The sequence below is a fragment of the Leptosomus discolor genome, chromosome 3 (assembly GCF_034619465.1).
Source record: "Leptosomus discolor isolate bLepDis1 chromosome 3, bLepDis1.hap2, whole genome shotgun sequence".
Lineage (NCBI taxonomy): Eukaryota > Metazoa > Chordata > Aves > Leptosomiformes > Leptosomidae > Leptosomus > Leptosomus discolor.
The window spans coordinates 56,501,940-56,520,056 of record NC_141393.1 but is presented as its reverse complement, the minus strand read 5'-3'; positions in this window follow the sequence as shown (position 1 = coordinate 56,520,056).

Genomic DNA, 18,117 nt, shown 5'->3' with positions numbered 1-18,117 from the left:
CCTCTGCATGTGATTTGACTCTGGAAAGAAGGATAATAGTCTTTGGGAGAGAAACGGGTAGACACTACCCCCTCCAAGGGCCTGGTCCTCAGTCAATCTCTTATCTAGATTACAAGAGAGCCTGGATCAAGTGCTTTGCCAAACAAGTGGCCTCCTCAAGGAAAAGTTCAGGGTTTAGAGCGGAAGGGCAGTTGTACAATATCAATAGAGCTTGACTTTAATTAATAAGACCACATTAATTCAACTAACACTTTACATTTTAATTTCAGGTCTTGCCTTAAGATGAACTCCAGGCAAGTGGGAGTTTCGTGTCTTTTAGATACATATCAGGCAACAGCAAAAGCCAGGAGTGATGCCATCTTATGGAGGGCCGGTGTCCTCATCAGCCAGGTCACAGTCCTGCAGGATCTGAAGATAGCCAGGCTAGTGACAGTGACAGGCACCATCAGCTATCCCAGGCAAGGTAAGATCCTGAGTCAAGTCCAGGGTCTATCCAGGAGATAGGACAGGAGGCAAGTTACCTGCAGCATAGGTCTCAAGTTCATCCAGGAGGCAATACAGGCCAACAGGAGAGAGGACTAGGTACAGGCGTACCTCTGGCATAGTTTAGGAAAGGTCAGGCTGCTTAAATGGCATACCTCTGGCATGAGCTTAAGTGTGGCTCCTGGACCAATGAGCAGAGCGTGTGGATGTGGTGAGGACCCAGGTGATGCTGGTCAGGGCCTGTTAGTGGTCACCTAGAGCCCCGACACTGAAATATTCCAATACTACACACAGTCCCCCTACATTAGGGTGTTTGACTGTGCTTGCTAAAAAGTGTAAGTATTCTTCAGTTGCTTGGTTGATTTTATTTTGTGAAATCAACCCTGACTTAGCACCAATTGAAATTAATTCAGAAATTCAGTCACAGTCTCTCTGCTGAATTACAGATTTGCCTTCCTAGTATTTAGATGTATATGTGGATAGCCAGGGAAGATTCAAATTATGCACCTGTTGGGTGCCTTAAGCTTGAGAAATTTGAGTTTTTCACTTTAGGGACCTCAAAAACAGACAACACTTGATATTGCACAACACAAAGTGAGAGGGTGAATGACAGTGATGTGGCTGGAGCAAAGATTCCAGAAAAGGGGAGACCAGGAGGAATCAATGCATATTGAAAATTAAGAAAGAAAAAGGCCACATTACTATGAGATTTTTATGGGTTGTAATTTGATCACCTGTGTTCAGAGGAAATCAGATTTAATCAGATCAATTGTTTTATGATAAAATTGAGGATTAACTTATTTGGAATGTATATAGAAAAATGGTCTGCCAAAGACAAGAAGGCAGCCTTTTTACTTCAGTTATGTCGATAGTGTCACTATGTGTTAGGATTTAATCATGACTCTTGTGATACGTGAGGTCTTTTTTAGAGACCAATCTCCTGGTCATTTGATTCAGAGTTTCATTTCAATACAGTAGCTTAGTCTTTCAAAGACATGGGCCCTGTGTTTCTGTGATTGGGGAAAGAGTCTCTAGTGAGGGAAGGATGGGTTAATCTCAGCTCAAAAGCCATTGGATGGTTGGCCAGATAGTGTGTATGCATCAGTCAGCTAATCAACATGTGACGTGGTTGAAACCAAGCAGTATATTCAGAATTTATTACTGAAGGATTGACAGACCCACAGGCAGCACAGCTGTATAGACCTTGTTCTTTAATTAAGTTAGGTTTAAGCAGAAGATATGTAAGGAAAAAAAAAAAAAACAAAAACCATGATTCCTGGATGGTAATAATTGGCACGTTCTGTTGTTTCGGTTATTTGGAATGATTTATATGAAACATTAGAAATTAACTTTTGAGTTACCTACCTGAGTGACTGGATTAACTGTATAATTGCTGGAGGATTGAGATAAAAAAACATTCTCTTTTGATGAGACATTCAGGAACAGGACTTGAAGTGGGAGTGGGAGGTTCTTCACTGACGAGTGGATCATGTGCATAGTCTTTTATGTCAGAAGAAAACCCCATCAACTTTTTTTCCCATTCCAATTACAAGTCACAGAGCTGTTCTTCAAGTAAGAGCTAGTGGTTTGGACCTCATAAAATATGTTGCCCGCTCTCTCCACTATTGCCAATATCAATTTGAGTTACTACACAGATATGTGCAACAGTTCTCCTTGCTGGTGAGGTGTGTTTCAATCTAACATTGAGGTCATTCAGCTTTCAGAGAAACCAATACAGATCAAGGACCTTTGCAGGACACGTATAAGTAACAGACAAATTATCTAAGTAATTCAGGAGCAGCTTTCAGAACTGTATCCAAAGCAGGATATTTCTGTTCTCTGAGTGCTGAACTATCATCCTTGTGAATATGAGTCTCTTCTGCAGTGAAGCTCTAGCTCTACCAAGTCTGGTAAAGCCTGCCAACTTGCTCAGATGCCTGCAACCCAGACTTTACTGCAAATCTTCAACTGACTTACTGGTACTCATACTGGCTTCCAAGAGATTGTTTTGAGTGTGCTTAAAGGCTCTTTTCAAAATACCTGGTGCCATGGACTTGCATCTTTGGCTTTCTATTTCTTCTAACTGTTTTCAAGCCTTCCTAATGAAGTCATAAATAGAACAGTAGCAATTCTTGTAATCATTAAAAATAATTGTTATCTATGTTGAATCTACAATTAATGTGAAAAGCATTCAGTCTCTTATTTAATTATGCTGACCCCACAATATACTGACCAACAGAACTGTGCTGGTTTAATTTTCCAGCAAATTGAAAGAGTTCCTCTGATTGAATACAGCTTAGAGCAAAGGGGACTTGAGGAAGAAGCTAAAGCTTCTGGTTGAGCCACTCAGTTTGGAGACAACTCAAAGTGAATTGTAACTCTACACTGACCACTACTTAAAAGCTGAGAACAAACATTCATATTGACAGTTTGGGGCACGTTTCTACCAGCCAAGCTTCTGAGAAACAGAAAATTAATTACAAACTACCATTAGAGCTGTCTGGATCAGCATTAATCCTCAGACCTACATGGAATGTTTTTCCTTAAGAGCATAATCTAATTATTAATAGGCAAACAGCTGCAGAAATTACATTCAAAGGTAATCTGGTGGCAAATTATGCAATTAAACAAAATTGTCGTGCCAAAACGTGTAACTACCCCTGATTAGGAGTAACAGCTCAAACTGACATCAGGGTTAGTGTAGACAACATGTTTTATTACACATGAGTAGTAGGCACTTGAAGGCAGATGACAGCATAAGGTTCAAAACTGAAAGGGGAACAGAAGTTGACCTGGTTTGGCTGGGACAGAATCACAGCCCAGCCGTGCTAGGCAGGCCGTCAGCAATTTCAAGTCAGCCAGGGCAGCTGACCTGAGGTAGCTACAGGTGTAGCCCATCCTGTAATGTCATACTCATTATAAAGGGTGAAGGTTTGCTGAAGGGAGGGAGTTCCTGGGGGGTTCCCCCTGAGGACTGCTCTCTAGTTGATTGTGATGACTGGCTATTTGTTTGGCTAAGTATAAATCTGTATATCTCTGTTAGTATTGGTGCTGTTTCATTAAATCTGCTTCATTTCTACCTACAGGTCTGCTCTCCTTTTTCCTGATTGCTCTCCCTGGCTGGTGTGGGGTTGTGAGGTGATAGAGCACTCTTACAGTTTAGCCCCAGGTACAGGCTAAACACAGAAGTTTAAGAGGTGTGTACTGGAAGTACAGTGAGATACTGTCAGTCAAAGGACTGAAAAAGAGAGACTGGTGCTAGGAGCATTATGAAGAGGAGGATCTGCTTTGGCACTGTGTTATTTCACTCATGTGCATTAGTGAAGAACTGAAATACCTCAAAAGGATGTCATATATTTTGGGGTTTGCTATCAATTCAGCTGATGTACAGTTATAAGCAAATTGCTTTCCCAGTGTGTGCTTCAGATTAATTCTGTGTAAATGTGTGATAACGATGGAGTTGTCTGACACTTATTTACAAAAGTGTTTGTGTTTTGAGGTCCTCTCTGAAAGTGAACATATGTATAAAGTATTGTTATGATTTTTTCAGGTCACTCTACAGCCTACCAATTTTTCTAGTTATTTTAACTGTCGTACATTTTATTCTCTAACTGAATCCCCCCAGTCAATACATAGTATAGATTTTGTGTTTATACTGTCTCTTCCTTGCTTTACAGAGCTAAATAATGAAGAAGAAAGTAATTTTCAGCATCAGGAAGTAAGAAGAAGTTTCAGTCAAAATGTAAAGGAAGAGGGAGAATCAGTGAAACTGAGGGAAGTAGGAAGACTTCCTTTGTGTTGACACTGGCAATTTTGAGTGAGATGGAGCTCTGATAAGTAGTTCATGTTTGTATGTGTAATGGCTTCAGTATCTGCAGTTTTTTATATGCTCTTATTGGTAAATATTTCAGAGTAATGGCTTAAGCAAACTTTACCCTTTTGCAGTTACTCATATATCTAGAAACAGATAATAAGATGGATAATATAGTTTCTGACAGTGAACCTAGTCAAATACTCTTCACTGCAGTTTGTCTTCATGGAGTGGTCTTAATTTCTTTTTCAGAGGGGAATGTTCTTTTTACTTGGCTGAGCTTTAGGCACAGAAATGTCATGCTCCTTACTTAAACATTTACAATGTGACACTGCCTCAATAATTTAATTTTATTTACCCTGCTGGTAAAATATAATTGTTTTTAATTTTAGAGATACAATTATATATTGTGATGCAATTTCTACTTAAATAGGAGGATACACATTTTAAAGGATTCTAGTAAGTATGTAGTTGCTGCATGTAGGGGATGATTATGGACATAATTCTAAAACTGAGTTATTCAATTGTAGGCCTGTTATTTCAGACCACTTAAGCAAGATATCCATCAGAGATAGCATTTATCAAACATGTAAGTTGTTTGATTTTGTTTTTTTGATATCGATTCTACATTAATACACAAAATAGAAAATTATAGATTCAAAGGCTCATAATGAATTGTGACTTTCTATCACAGTTTGAATTTAGCCTGAAGATTAAAGAAAAATAAGAAAATGGGTATGAAGCATGGACTTCTAGATATCAGTGAACAAATAATACAATAAAATATCTTCCCACCATTATCACTGCGAACTTGAACTGAAGCTTATTAATTTTCTTAATTTGGTTCAGCCTCTTAGGCTAATAGTTTAGATTTAGTCCTATTAAGAGTATTTTTTAAAAATCAAATGCTGATTTGTTATACAATCATATTAATATATTTTACATATTTTTTTGTGTATTAGCTCAGAGTCTTTTCTCTCACTTGGCAATCACAGAGAACTTTTGTTCTAGTTTATAATTCAAAGAAATTCAGATATCTATAGCAGGAATAACTCTTCCCTCTTTAACCCTACCACACAACTGTCTTTATATTTTGCATGTAGGGGGAAACATCATCTATTGTTAAAGTTGTGCAGCAAGAGAGAGGCTATTTACAATTGCTTTTTATCTTACCAAAACTTTATTGTTGGGGCTGAAGTTTTCTATCCTGTGTTTGTCTCCCATTAACTGGGTTTGTTTTTTTTTCAGTTTCATTTGGGAGTATGTTGTGTGGCTAGAAGTCATGGAAGAGAGACTGAGACTGAATGAGAAGTCCAAAAGGAGAAACAGGCACACCAGTAGAAGGGTTGATGGAAGGGAGCTGAAAACAAAGAAATGGAAAGGAGGTCTGAAAGCTGAGGTGAAGGAGTAACAGCCCACCCAATAAGATAGGTGAAAGATATTAAGGCTGAAGGTTTGGGCACTGACCTAATTTGGGGTAAGAAACTGGAACTGGCATGAGAAACATAAGGATCAGGGGCTGGGATTTGGTAAAGAACAGGGCTAGGATGAAGAGATGGGAGTAGGAAGGAGTGACCAGAGGCAAACTGAAAGGACAAGGCAAAGAGGACCAGGTTCTTGACTAATAGGAAGAAGTCTGTACTCATTAGAGGTAACTTACCTATGAAGCTTGGAAACCCAAGCTTCCTGCTTGTCCCCCTTCCTTTTCTGTGTGTTCAAATCCTGTGGAAAAATGTATATTTCATTTAGTTCTTTCACACATATAATGACAAACAATCACTGTTATTTATGTCCTTAAACCATGTGGAAAGTTCTGTATGATAGTTTGAAATATACTAGCTGATTCCTGTGGCTGCCAATATGAAATTCTGCTCTTGTTTTCAAACTTAAGAAATTACATGTACAAAATTGTGTTCAAAGAATATGAGGTTACTCAGAATTTAGAAATTCCAGGCTTACAGATAATAATAGAATCTCTCAAAAAAAAGTGTGTGATCATATCTCATTTGGCAATGGAGTTTTTAGGGTTTTATTTTCTTACGCTGTGAATACATAATTACTTTAGCCGTGTTTTTTTGGTAAGTTATGACTGCTTCACCAATACGAATTCATTTTTCCAGTGCCCTGTGAGATAAGGAGGTAGAGTATTTATCTGTTTTGCAGATAAAATTTTTTGTTGCATACCTGTCTCATGCCTGACTCCAGAAGCACAGATGTATGTCTATTGCACATCTCAATAGTTTTTCTTCCGGTAGGAAAGCTGAGGAGGCATACTTATTCGTAAAATGCATGAGATCCTTGAGCAAAAAGTTACGGAACAGTTTGAAGTATTGCTTCTAATTCCTACAACAATGTCTTATTAATGTGCAAAAACATTACTACTAACCCTGGAAAGGGGATTTTTCTGTGTCTCGCTTAGCTGACAATCTGGAATGCATTTTCCCTCTGCATTTAAAAATGCATTTTAAAAGTGTTCTCATCCTAAAGTCAAGATACTGCAAAATTCCATAAGCAATCTGAATCATAATCGAAGTGTCAGTTCAACTTTGTTATTGATGGCTTTTCTCGAAATATGGTGGGGAAGAAGTAACATAGCGTATTCCTTCTTGTTTCACGTAGTACAGGGAGATGGGAATTTGGACTTTTCACTCCTGATATTGCTGTGTTAGTCACAAGCAATGACATGTCTGTCTTAACAATTGTTTTCTTGACGGAGCTTCAGTTCTATTTTCTAGCTGAAAAAAGCTCATTTTCATTCCTCTTCTGGTGCTGAAGGTGTGTGTTTTCCATCTTTGGAACACTACTTGATTTGAGGATGCTGGAAAGAGAATCAGTTTCCATAGACATTCTGCCTTTGACTGAAATTAGAAAGCCTTACTCACTTTCAAATCCCTTTTCACTTCAGCAGTGGAGACAAGGAGCAGTTGTCCAACAAAAGCTGATAATCTGAAGGAAAGATAAGAATTATATTCTTATTATGAACACCTAACACAGCCTATGATTTGATGAGGTGGTTCATAACACTAGACAGAAACAGGCTACTAATAATAACTAGTGCTTAAATGGTTTTGTATGTCTTCAACAGGTCTTTCAACTCAACTATGTTTGCACAACAGTTATTAAAATGCAACTAAGGCATGTGATTGTTATCTCTTAATCTTATGTGTCCCTCATTATCAGAGCACCTGATTACCACACAGTCTGTAATGGATTGAACTGCTCTTAGTGATAGACTAGGCCTTTTGAAGCTGGGACAGGTGAGCTATTGATCAGATCTCTACCTCATCAGTCCTGCTTTAGTGAAATGGTCACCAGTTAACATCTCAGATGAATGATTCGTTTGATCTGTGTTAGTCTTAGTTAGTAGTCAGATGTTCTCTTGGAGATTGGATGAAGCAATAAGATCTATTATATCTGTTCATCCTAACTATCTTCTAGATATTACTGTCAACTTAAAACAGTTGATGGTACAGCCTGAGCATGCTTCAGTGCTGTCTCAGTACACAACCTGCTCTCTTAATTCAAATAGCTGAAAGGCTTTTTAAAATGTCAGGTGGCTTTGTGTTGGTTGGATGAGGAATGCTCACATGCTTTCACATGGAGTGCTTTTCTCTGGAGAAGAAAAGAAATAAGCTGCAACAACTTAAGCTGCTCCAGTTTGATTTATGTTTGCTGCCTGACCACACTAAATCACTGAAGAAAAAAATTGGTGACACCAGAATGATCAGTAAATAAACATTAGAGCCTCACAGATGACATATTCAGTCACATCAGATGCTTTCAAAATGAATTGGTTTTAGTCTCTCACTAGTTGTCTGGGAACTACTTCCTATTTTGGTTCTCTTGGGGGTGTTTGTATATAGAGATCAAAAATGTCATGTGCCAAAAGCTTAGAACTTGCCTTAGTTCATCAAGTCTTGGCTGAGGTCTGTTGATAGAATCATTGGAAGGAACCATTCATACTATCCTGCTCTGAGGATACATCAAACTTCTGTTTTCAAGGCTTTAGGTTGGCACTTCCTTGTTAAATTTGTCAAGGCACTGATTGAAATGAGCATCCACAGTCCAGACAACACCACTTATTGAGAAGCGGTGTGTGCATGACAAGCCAGCCCTGATTTCTGTATTGCACGCTTGGCAGATGTCCCCTGGGGATCTAGGGACTCTCTGGAATCTTTGGCTGCCTTGTGTACTCTCTGTCATCTTCAGATGGTGTCTTTGTTTCGAACATTTCACCATCAATCTTAGTTGTGTGTTTTTTCCTTAAATGTTTTGCTTCTGGGCTCTATGTTCTGCCTCTAGGGTTGGAAGATAATTTGCCTTCAGTAAGTCTAGTGTAGCCACACAGAGTACAAACAGGCTGGTATTCTGTTTATCAACTTTTCTCCAGCGCTGATCAAGGTGACTTCCTCTCAGTCTAAGAAGAAAAGATGTGACAGAGAACCTGTCTGAAACTTGGGAATTTCTTTATTTGCTCCTGAGTAAAGTACTTCTGTCTACTTTTCTCCACTTCTTGTGGAGAAACAGACTCTCTAATGTCTTCCTTCACACGGTCCTTTTATTTTGTGTCTTGTGCTCCACTATTTAATTCATGATTGTCTACTTTGTATATCTCAACTATGGCAGATATGTGGCTTGAAGAGATGAGAAATTGGCTTTTCAACAGAACACTTAATCAAATTTCATCACCTGTTTGGCATCCATTTTGAGCAAGTGCCAAGTTCCAACATAAACCTCTGCCTTTTGTTGCCCATATTCTTTCCTGGCCAGCCTGAGATATCAAAGGGATAGCAATCTTCCACATGAAGCTTTGTCTGCTTCCCTGGAATTAAAAAATTTTAGCAATACATACTGCCAGTATTTTTGTAGGAAGTGGGTTTTTTTGACTTGAGGGGAAAAAGACACTTAAACACTTCTCTTTCAGAGGAAGTAAGAAGGTAAATAGTTTAGGGAAGTGCTATACTGAAAGATCCAGAGCCTGAAAATGAATGTAGGGCATATCTTTCTAATTCTTTCATTGGAGTTAGTCATCACAGAAGCTGTGTTATCCATTAGCAAGGAGTAAGATATGCTTTAGTGTGTTCACTAATATAATATCAGATACAATTTTTCTTCCGGCCAAGACTGAGCCAATACATCTTTAATAAAGCCTATCATATTCATTATTCTTCCATACCTGGAATTTGCACCAGGGATTTTGACAGGAATTGTTTCTATATTGCTACTGAAGTGGAATGTATCAGTGCAGCTCACAGTCACAGACATGATGAACATCTCAACAGAAGTAGTCAAAGCAGAATCAAGCTAAATTATCTTAATTTACAGTAGCATTGCTGTTTGTCTTATGGAAGGGAATGTAAATACTTCATTTGTCTGTTGCCATCTATTTGTCACTTTAACTGCTGCCAAATCAGTCAGCTTTTACATGACATAACTTGCTTTCTCTTGTTCAATTAACTAAATAGGTGATAGATACATCTGTATAAACTTGGAACAGAAAATTAAGTTCTGTTCTTTGCTTTTTATTCACTTATTACATGCTTTTGGGAAAATGATGTCACCCGCATGCTTAGTTGCTTCATCTATAAAATCAGTATCAAGCCCTTTTTCATGATGCTGTGAGGTTTCTAAGTCTTAGTAACAGAATAGTCATTAGCATCCTTGACTAAAAATGTTCAACTTTACTATTCCTTGTTATTACTATAGTTCCTCCATCAGTAACAAACATTCTTGTTGTTTTTCATCTCCCTAAAATATTTGTTTTGAACCTAGTTACATTCAGTATGGATTAAATTTAGAATAAGGCACATACTATTTAAAAAAAAAAAAATTGAAAAACTGTGTTCTGAAACTTAAAAAAGGACAACTGTTTGGATTGGGGGTTTTTTGGTTTTGTTTGTGATAACGAAGGATGGATTTGAAGGTTAACAGATCTGCTGAGAAATTGCTTTTCTGTTGGCATAAGGAAAAAATCCTACTTACTTACTGGACTAAGAGTAGAGACTTAATTGTTTGCAGAATAACTGTCCAAATAGTGTAAACTTATGAAGGCAAGGCAGCCAAGGCCCAGTTGGTGTTAAACAATAATTACATAATCTGAACTGTAAAGAACAAGGGATATTTAGGTGAGGACAGGACTGCAAGACTTGAGTGGTGAATTCTAGATTGATTCATAAAAGCTAGAGCCTATGAATAGAGTTGTGTATAGCGAACTTGTAGTCGGTGGAAAAAGGCTACAAAAAAGACTGATGTCACCATATCACTTTTGATCATGGATGTTTGCTGGCAGTCCATGTTGATTCACTTCATATTAACAAGTTCTCAAAAGCAGCACACAGATGTTTTTCTAAATCAGCTGGTTTAGTTATTGGGGAATGCTTCCATCTTGCATATATACAGCTTTGTAAACATATGTGATACAACAGCTCTTTGCTTCAGAGCCAGTGTGATAGCTCTGTTAGCTGTGAGCGCACATATATGTGCGGTTTGAGTGATTCTGCGTGCTTCTTTTCACTTCTGACTTTAAATCAGCATTTGTACCAAAGCAAAGAAAGATAAGAATAAGAGGATGGAATTTCAATTTTATTTGCTTCACTGGTTGCTTTTTTGTAATTGAATTGCATTTTGAATTTCACATTCAAAATGTTCAGACTGAGACACAAGCACTGATCTGCCTATTTCAAAGGAAATTTGAATTTTTCTTTCATTATGGGTCTAAAATTCAGAAATCTTATAGCACCAAACATTTTTACATCAGAAGCTCCCACTCTTAAATTCTAATATCTCTTCAGCTTCAGAATAATGCCTATAGGAAGTCTGTAATGTTTTTATATTACTGCAATTTGTTCTCAGAAGGCCTGAGATCATCTTGCTTAAAAAAAAAGACATGCAAGAATTGTGGTTGGGTAAACAATTAAAGCAAGAACCCTATATAAGGCCAAACATAAATGGTAATCCTCCTGACCTTTAAGGCTTTCCACATTATCTCTTGTGTGCAGAAATTTGGAAAGCCTACTTATACTACAAAAGTAGTCTTTTTCTCTGGAAATTCTCCAGGATTTTGGGCAGAATGTGAATGAGATCATGCGAGCAGCATGGAAATATATGCCTTTAAGTGTTAAAGAACTTTGTAGGCTTTCTTTCAAAATAATGCAGTGTTGTCTCATTGCTTGTATTTAAGTCTTGCACTGATTATTATAATAACTTTCAAAGTAGTTATGTTCCACATGAGAACGTAAAAGGAAAAGAAGTAACAAGTATACTGGTTCACTGCTGCGAGCCTATGCCAAAAGCAAACCTGGCCTGAGAGTTAGGAAACTGCTGAGCATCCATTACTTTTCTGGAACTAATGGATGTTTTACTGCTATCTGTTGCTTTTAGAAAGTAAACCATTCAGCTCATAAACCAAGGGCTGAAATTTATATAGTGGTAACAAAGTCAGTCCCCCACCATGAAGTCACTTTTTGATGAGTCACCATCTAGTCCCAGAGGTGTCATCCTACTATTCACAACAGGTAATTAATGCAAACAGGAAAGAGGACCGGTAAGTGGAATACTAATTGTAAGAGTTTGTGTACATATCGAGCGGTGGGTTTTTTTAACTTATTTTGGAAGCTACTGAAGTATACAAGCTAAGATTGCTAACCAAACTATATTGATAGTGAAGTGCTAGGAGCACAACTGATTATCTGTCTTTCACACATTTTTTTGCTTCATTATTCCCCAGTTGCTGTGGCTGAAGATGATTTTGGTTCCTGAGAACGGCTATTTGCTGCATTTCTGCCAATTAAAGCTGATGGAGAGCTGTAAGTGAGTTTGTAACTGAGTGCTAGTGATATAATACACGAAAAGGGCCAAATCTTTATAGGTGCTAGGCCCTTGGCCCTTCCAACACGTCTATGTAGCTATTGCTAGTATACAGCTTGTTTATTGGTTTAAGGCTTCTGTTCATAATGTATTTTTGAGCACCAGCCTCCATGTAGGATGTTATTTCATGCACTCATTAACTCACAAATATTTTGCGTAGTATTATCAGATCTATTAAGAGGAAAATAAGATTATAGACTGATTAATTCACATACTTAGTATCAGAAAGGAGACATTTACAATGCAATAAGCAAAGTCCAACACTGATAGTACCTGGTCTGGACCTGATGCAGAAATCTGCAGCAGGTTTCTCACATGTGGTGCTTTAGTGCGTACCTAATGCTTTCAGAAGGAAGAAGAAAACGACGTGTCTTTGTCGAAGCACTGAGTCTCCAACAAGTTGATCAGAGTATAACTTACTTGGAAGGACCAGGTGCATTTCAGCCTAGTAGATATTATTTTAAACAAGGGTTCTTCAGGGGGATTTTCAATAAATATTGAAGTGCTTAGAAATGATGTTTTGAAGGATATAAAATAAACAGAGACAAGTATTCACTGTAATAATGGGATGCACAGTAAACTCAGGTAACTTTTCTTTGTTGACACTGTCATCAGCAGTTATGGAGCTTGTGTATCTGGTAGAGAACTTAAGGTAGAGTACCTTGATCCTGGCCAGCTGAATTTCAGCTGCATCAATGGATTTTTTTTTTTTTTCTCTAGCAGAAGCAGAGGAGAAGGGTGAAGCTCATCTCCTGAGTTTTATGGCACAAAATCATGACCAAAGCATTCTTTGAGAGCCAAGTCAGAATGATTCCACCTAGTCCATTGTGCTAAAATCTAATTATCACTACTCCTGGAACCAAACTAGAATGAATCTTCTTCCATCCTGTATGAAGATGGGATTCCCCCTTCAAAACATTGCCAACGGAAGCATCTTAAACATCTCATTTATCCTCTGCTGTCCTGCTGTTAATAGAGAAAGGGAGAATATCAACACTGATCATGAACTAAACCAGAAGAAAGAAAATAGAAATGGCTTCAAATTATTACACCTTCCATTGGATCCAGTTTTCATCTGTTGTGTTTTGACCTACTAACAGATGTTTTAAGAACATATTTTAATAGGTACGGTGATAGTTTGTGGAGTGAGGCTTTCAACTTCAGTTATGTCAGAAAGAGATCAGGAAAAGAATCAAAAGAAATGGTTAGATGCGAAAGGCTAGAAAAGCAATGAACTTTTTAACTTGACAAGCAGAATTGACAGAGAACTAAATCAGATCAGATTAAGTAGTCAGAGGGCAGAGAAACTTCCTGATAGATCACAAATGATTATACATCCACTTGCCATACTTGCAGTAATACAGCTCTTTATTAGTGACGGATTACAAAAGAATGCCTCTACTCTGTAATCTTCCTCTGGTATTGAAATAATTGACCCTGAACTTCTCATCTGCACCTGCAATGATACCTTTTCATTGCATACAACTTCACACCTAAAACTGGGGAAAGGTTTATCCCTAATCAGTTGGCTCTATATTAGTGTTCTCTTAACTTCTTGAATCTTTAAAAAAAAAAACCAAACCAAACCTGTATTACACTCTCTTTTTTTTGATTAATTAAAATTATATTGATTACATGTTTGTTGCATGGATTATTCACATTACATTAACTTTTAAGTCAGTCCTTTGAGATGTTTTGGTTTTCTGAAGCTGTTTCAATGAACTCTTGGTTCCCAGTTTCTTAATCTTGGGCTTGACAAATACGTTCACTGTGCATACAGTTAACAACTAGAAATGGTGTCCTGTAATTCCCAGCATTCAATAAGACAAAATGATTCATGTAATTCAGAGACTTGATCTTGCAATTTTACTCAATGGTGTATTCCTGTTGACTTCAACATAGCTATGTGCAAGAGTAGATTGTCAGCCCCTGAAGCTGATAAGACTGTTTCAAAACAACATTTTATTAGGAATTGTCTATTTTTTTAACCGAACTGTTCCCTAAGCTGAAACTTGTGGAAAAATATTTGTTTTGACAAAATTTACAGTATCAATTTTTGTTTTAAAATAATCAAAGCTGTCTATATTGGTATTTAGATTCTATTTCTTGGCTTGAAATTATTTTCACTTTTAATATTTTATTTATGTTTTTAAAGTTTGAAAATATCAGTATCAAATTTGAAACAGTTCTTATCAATTGTATCCAAACAAAATGTTTTAGCTTAACCAAACTGATGGTATTGGGGTTACTTTTGCTTGAAAATTTAAAATATATTCTGTCTGGATTTGAAAGAGGAGACTTCAAATGTGAAATGCTTATATGACAAGAAAAATTTCCCTACATATCTCCAGTAGTTAGTGGTCTGTCCAGGGGACAGTAAATTACCAGTAATAAAATAACTAGCATTTTGAATATAGAAGTAATGACAAATCAGAATGAGTAAGGGTTAGAGAAGCGGATTGATAATTTAAGCTGGGAATTCAGCAAGCTCTTTGATTACAAGAACGGTTTGACTATTGTGCCCTTTATTAAAGGATGGATGAACAATCTGTGGGTTATGGACCTTTTCCTCAGCAGCTGTTCTTTATTTATCACTGTCAGATTTGCTTGCTTGCTAAATAAAAATATAATGGTCTATCATATAATTCAGATGACAGCACTAATTATGATGAAACAGCAATGCCTTTAGGGAAAGGGGGACAAAAAAGACAGAGCTATAATACAATAATAGCTTTCTTACTGAATCTTTCACTTAAGGAAACTTAAACTACCGCTCCCTGAAGCTAGGATTTCTGTAAGTTGTGTCTGATGGGGAAGTATTCCACAGAACTGCATTTATAAATCAGGTGTTAGAGAAGTTTGTTCTTCAAGAAATTGTACCTCAGTCTTTTCTGTTGTCCTACAATAATATTATGACCTTTTACTATTGTCATTCCATCAATTAGTGCTTAGGAAAGAATCTGTCCCTGACTCTGTGGTTGCTGTTATTTCTGTTTGAGTGAGGAAATAGATTCTACATCAGCAGAATCACCTCAAACTTTCATGTCTGTGCTTACCTTCCAGAACACAAGTCTGCTTTCTTAAAATGCAATGATCCTTCAACTGTTCTCATTTTCTGGAATTAGTGGAAGATTTTTCTTGTTGAGCATATCTTGCAATGCTTTGAGATAAAACAGCATGCCTTATCTCTTAGGCCTGTAGATTGACAGTTTGGATCAGGTTTTCTAGGCTAAGAATGGAAAGTCACTTGAGGCTGACTTCAGCTCCTGTGTGGAGACAGCTGGAAAAGATCAGCCATTATCACTAGACAGGCCCCTGCTGTTGCCTATGATTAGGTGCTGCAGAGCTGGCATAGAAGACGTAGCTGAGTTTTGTTGTTTCTCATCCTATATTGTGGGCATCACTATGTTTTTTGTGAGCTGGCTAGGTAGATGAATTAGCGGTGTAGCAGTAGACCACAGAGTTACCTCTGTGGTAATGTTCAGGGACAGCTCAGTTATTTCCTCCTGCTCTGTGTATGTCTCTGATGTGGAACTTTAATATGGTTCAGAATTAGTACTCAAATCTTTTGGTGCTTTCAGTATCTCATCCATCAAAGGGTTTGTAAACTCCTTTGTGTTTCGTCAGTGATGTTTTGACTCCAGGATCTGTTAATCACGTCACAAAAATACCTGATTTCTCGGCTTACTTGACTCTTTCCATGAATGAGTTAGAGGTAAGCTTGTTAAATTTCATTTGGCTCTCCAAGTAGCTGAAGTACAAATTTACATCTGTATAGGATGTATTTGATTGATCCAATAATTGAAGGTAGCATAAAACTTGTTTTCCTTAATCAAAGGGATGTCCAGTCTTCTGAAAGTACTAGCTATGGCCAGCAATTTACTGAATTAGATGCTGATGCGTTTGAAACAATAAACTGGGTACCATCCAGTAGAGAGAAATTGTCTGGCTCGCTACTGAGGTTTCGGACCAGAATCACAATAGAAACTTGAATGGAATGTCCCTTGCATATAACTAAAATATCAGAGGTGGCTGTAAGGATGACTAGGCTATTTGGTTCTGTTCTTACAAAGCCAAAAAAAGGGGGTTTAAACCCCTCTCTATTGCTTCATTCAACTGCTCTATTTTAATGTAGCATATTCCATTTCAAAACAGAGTTTTGGATATTGTAGGTTTGATTTTTACATTCTTTGAGACAAAATTTTGAAAGATTAGAAGTGTCCTGTCTAATTTAAACTTATAGTTAGGCTTAAAAATTACTTCTTTTCCCTCTGGCATGCTACAGGGGGCACATGACTCCATACAATCACACGTCTAGGTGCTTAGTTTAGCATTTAAATCAACACACCAAGAGTTTACACCTTCAAAGTTGAAAACTGTAAGAGATCAAGTCTTAAATGATAAGATAATCACTTTCCATGCATATAAATGGGCACATCTGTTAATGCACACTAATATTTTCTCTGCAAAGTAGACAAGCAGCAAAGAAAATAGTCTCATGCTATATATTCAGAGCTGTTTTATAGTTTTCAGGACTTGCCGTACAGAAGATCTCTGTCAGATTGAAACAGTGTTGGAACTTGTGAGCCAAAAAAAGTAATTTCTGATCTCCGCATGCCCTCTATATAGTCCAAACAGACAAATTCAACCCAGTGCAATTTGCTTTGCGGTTTTTCTGAGCAGGAAGCCATGAAGTACTTATGGCATGACTAGCTATGAATTCATCTACAACCAAGAATATTTACTTTTACTCTGTAACTTGGATTAAAAGACCAAAGCATTGTTCTACAAACTGATTCCAATGCAACAAAGGATGGAATATATGCCACATGCTTAATTTAATCATGAAAACGTTTAACTACTCTCTCTGAAGTTATGTGCTTAAAATCATGTTCCTGTTCAAATTTGGTTTTGTTTCAAAGATTGCATATGTAATGCTTACCTTAGTTCCCTTTGAATTGGCAAACTGGTAAGAACACCAGTTCTAATTGTCATCAGTATTAAGTTATAGCGCTCGGGCATCTGCTCAGACTTCAGGCTGTAGAACTTCTTAGCTCATGCTAAAATAGTAACACAAACAATTGTTATTTGACAGAAACCCTTTGAAAATCTTGTCAGCAAGAACTCTATTGCAACAAAACCACAATGTACAGGTCCCCTCCTCTTAACCCCAGGATGCTCTAAGAAGAATCTAGTCCTGTCCAATTGCAGTTATCATTGAAGAGTGAAAGCTTTTTTTGTGCTTTGTAATGCATTTAAAAGCAACACAAACAATAGTTGTCCATCTAGTATGAACCCTTTCCAGCTGATCATTGCTGTTCTATCTCTTTAGACTTCTAGAATTTGTCTAATAGATATGGTGTTGCATTCTCTATGTAAATCAGAGTTCCGTTTGAAGCTGGACACACAAAATTGAAATACAGAGGGCTTAACATGTTTTTCAAAGCATGGTTTGGGCTCATCCAGGCTTCAGTTATAAAATAGAAACATACTTTCTAAGGAGAAAATTTTAAGTCCTGCAGCACTTGCTAACAGCATGCTGGGGCATTGGTTTAGTATCAAGGGACCAAGATAAGAGAAACAGTCTACAGAGTAATAAAAGAACTCCTTTTCTAGTAGCTGGATTCTCTGTCCCAGCACAGTATCAGCTGGGCCTGATTTTCCTTTCTTTGTGATATCCTTAGTAACCATTGTCTTAGAGTGATTCATACAAGAATAGACTAAATGACTGAATGGACTGTAGAGTTCATTTTCTCACTATCAGAGAGGAAAATACAGGCATATTCACTGCCACAAGCAGCAATTTCCTGCACTTTTAAGTTATACTCCAAGTGAGAAGTAGCTGATGTAGTTTGGAACATACTCATTAATATCAATATGACCTGAACATTTCCATGCCCCATTTGTCCCAAGGATTCTTGGGTTGCAAACTGTCTTTTAATTTCCTTCTCATTTCT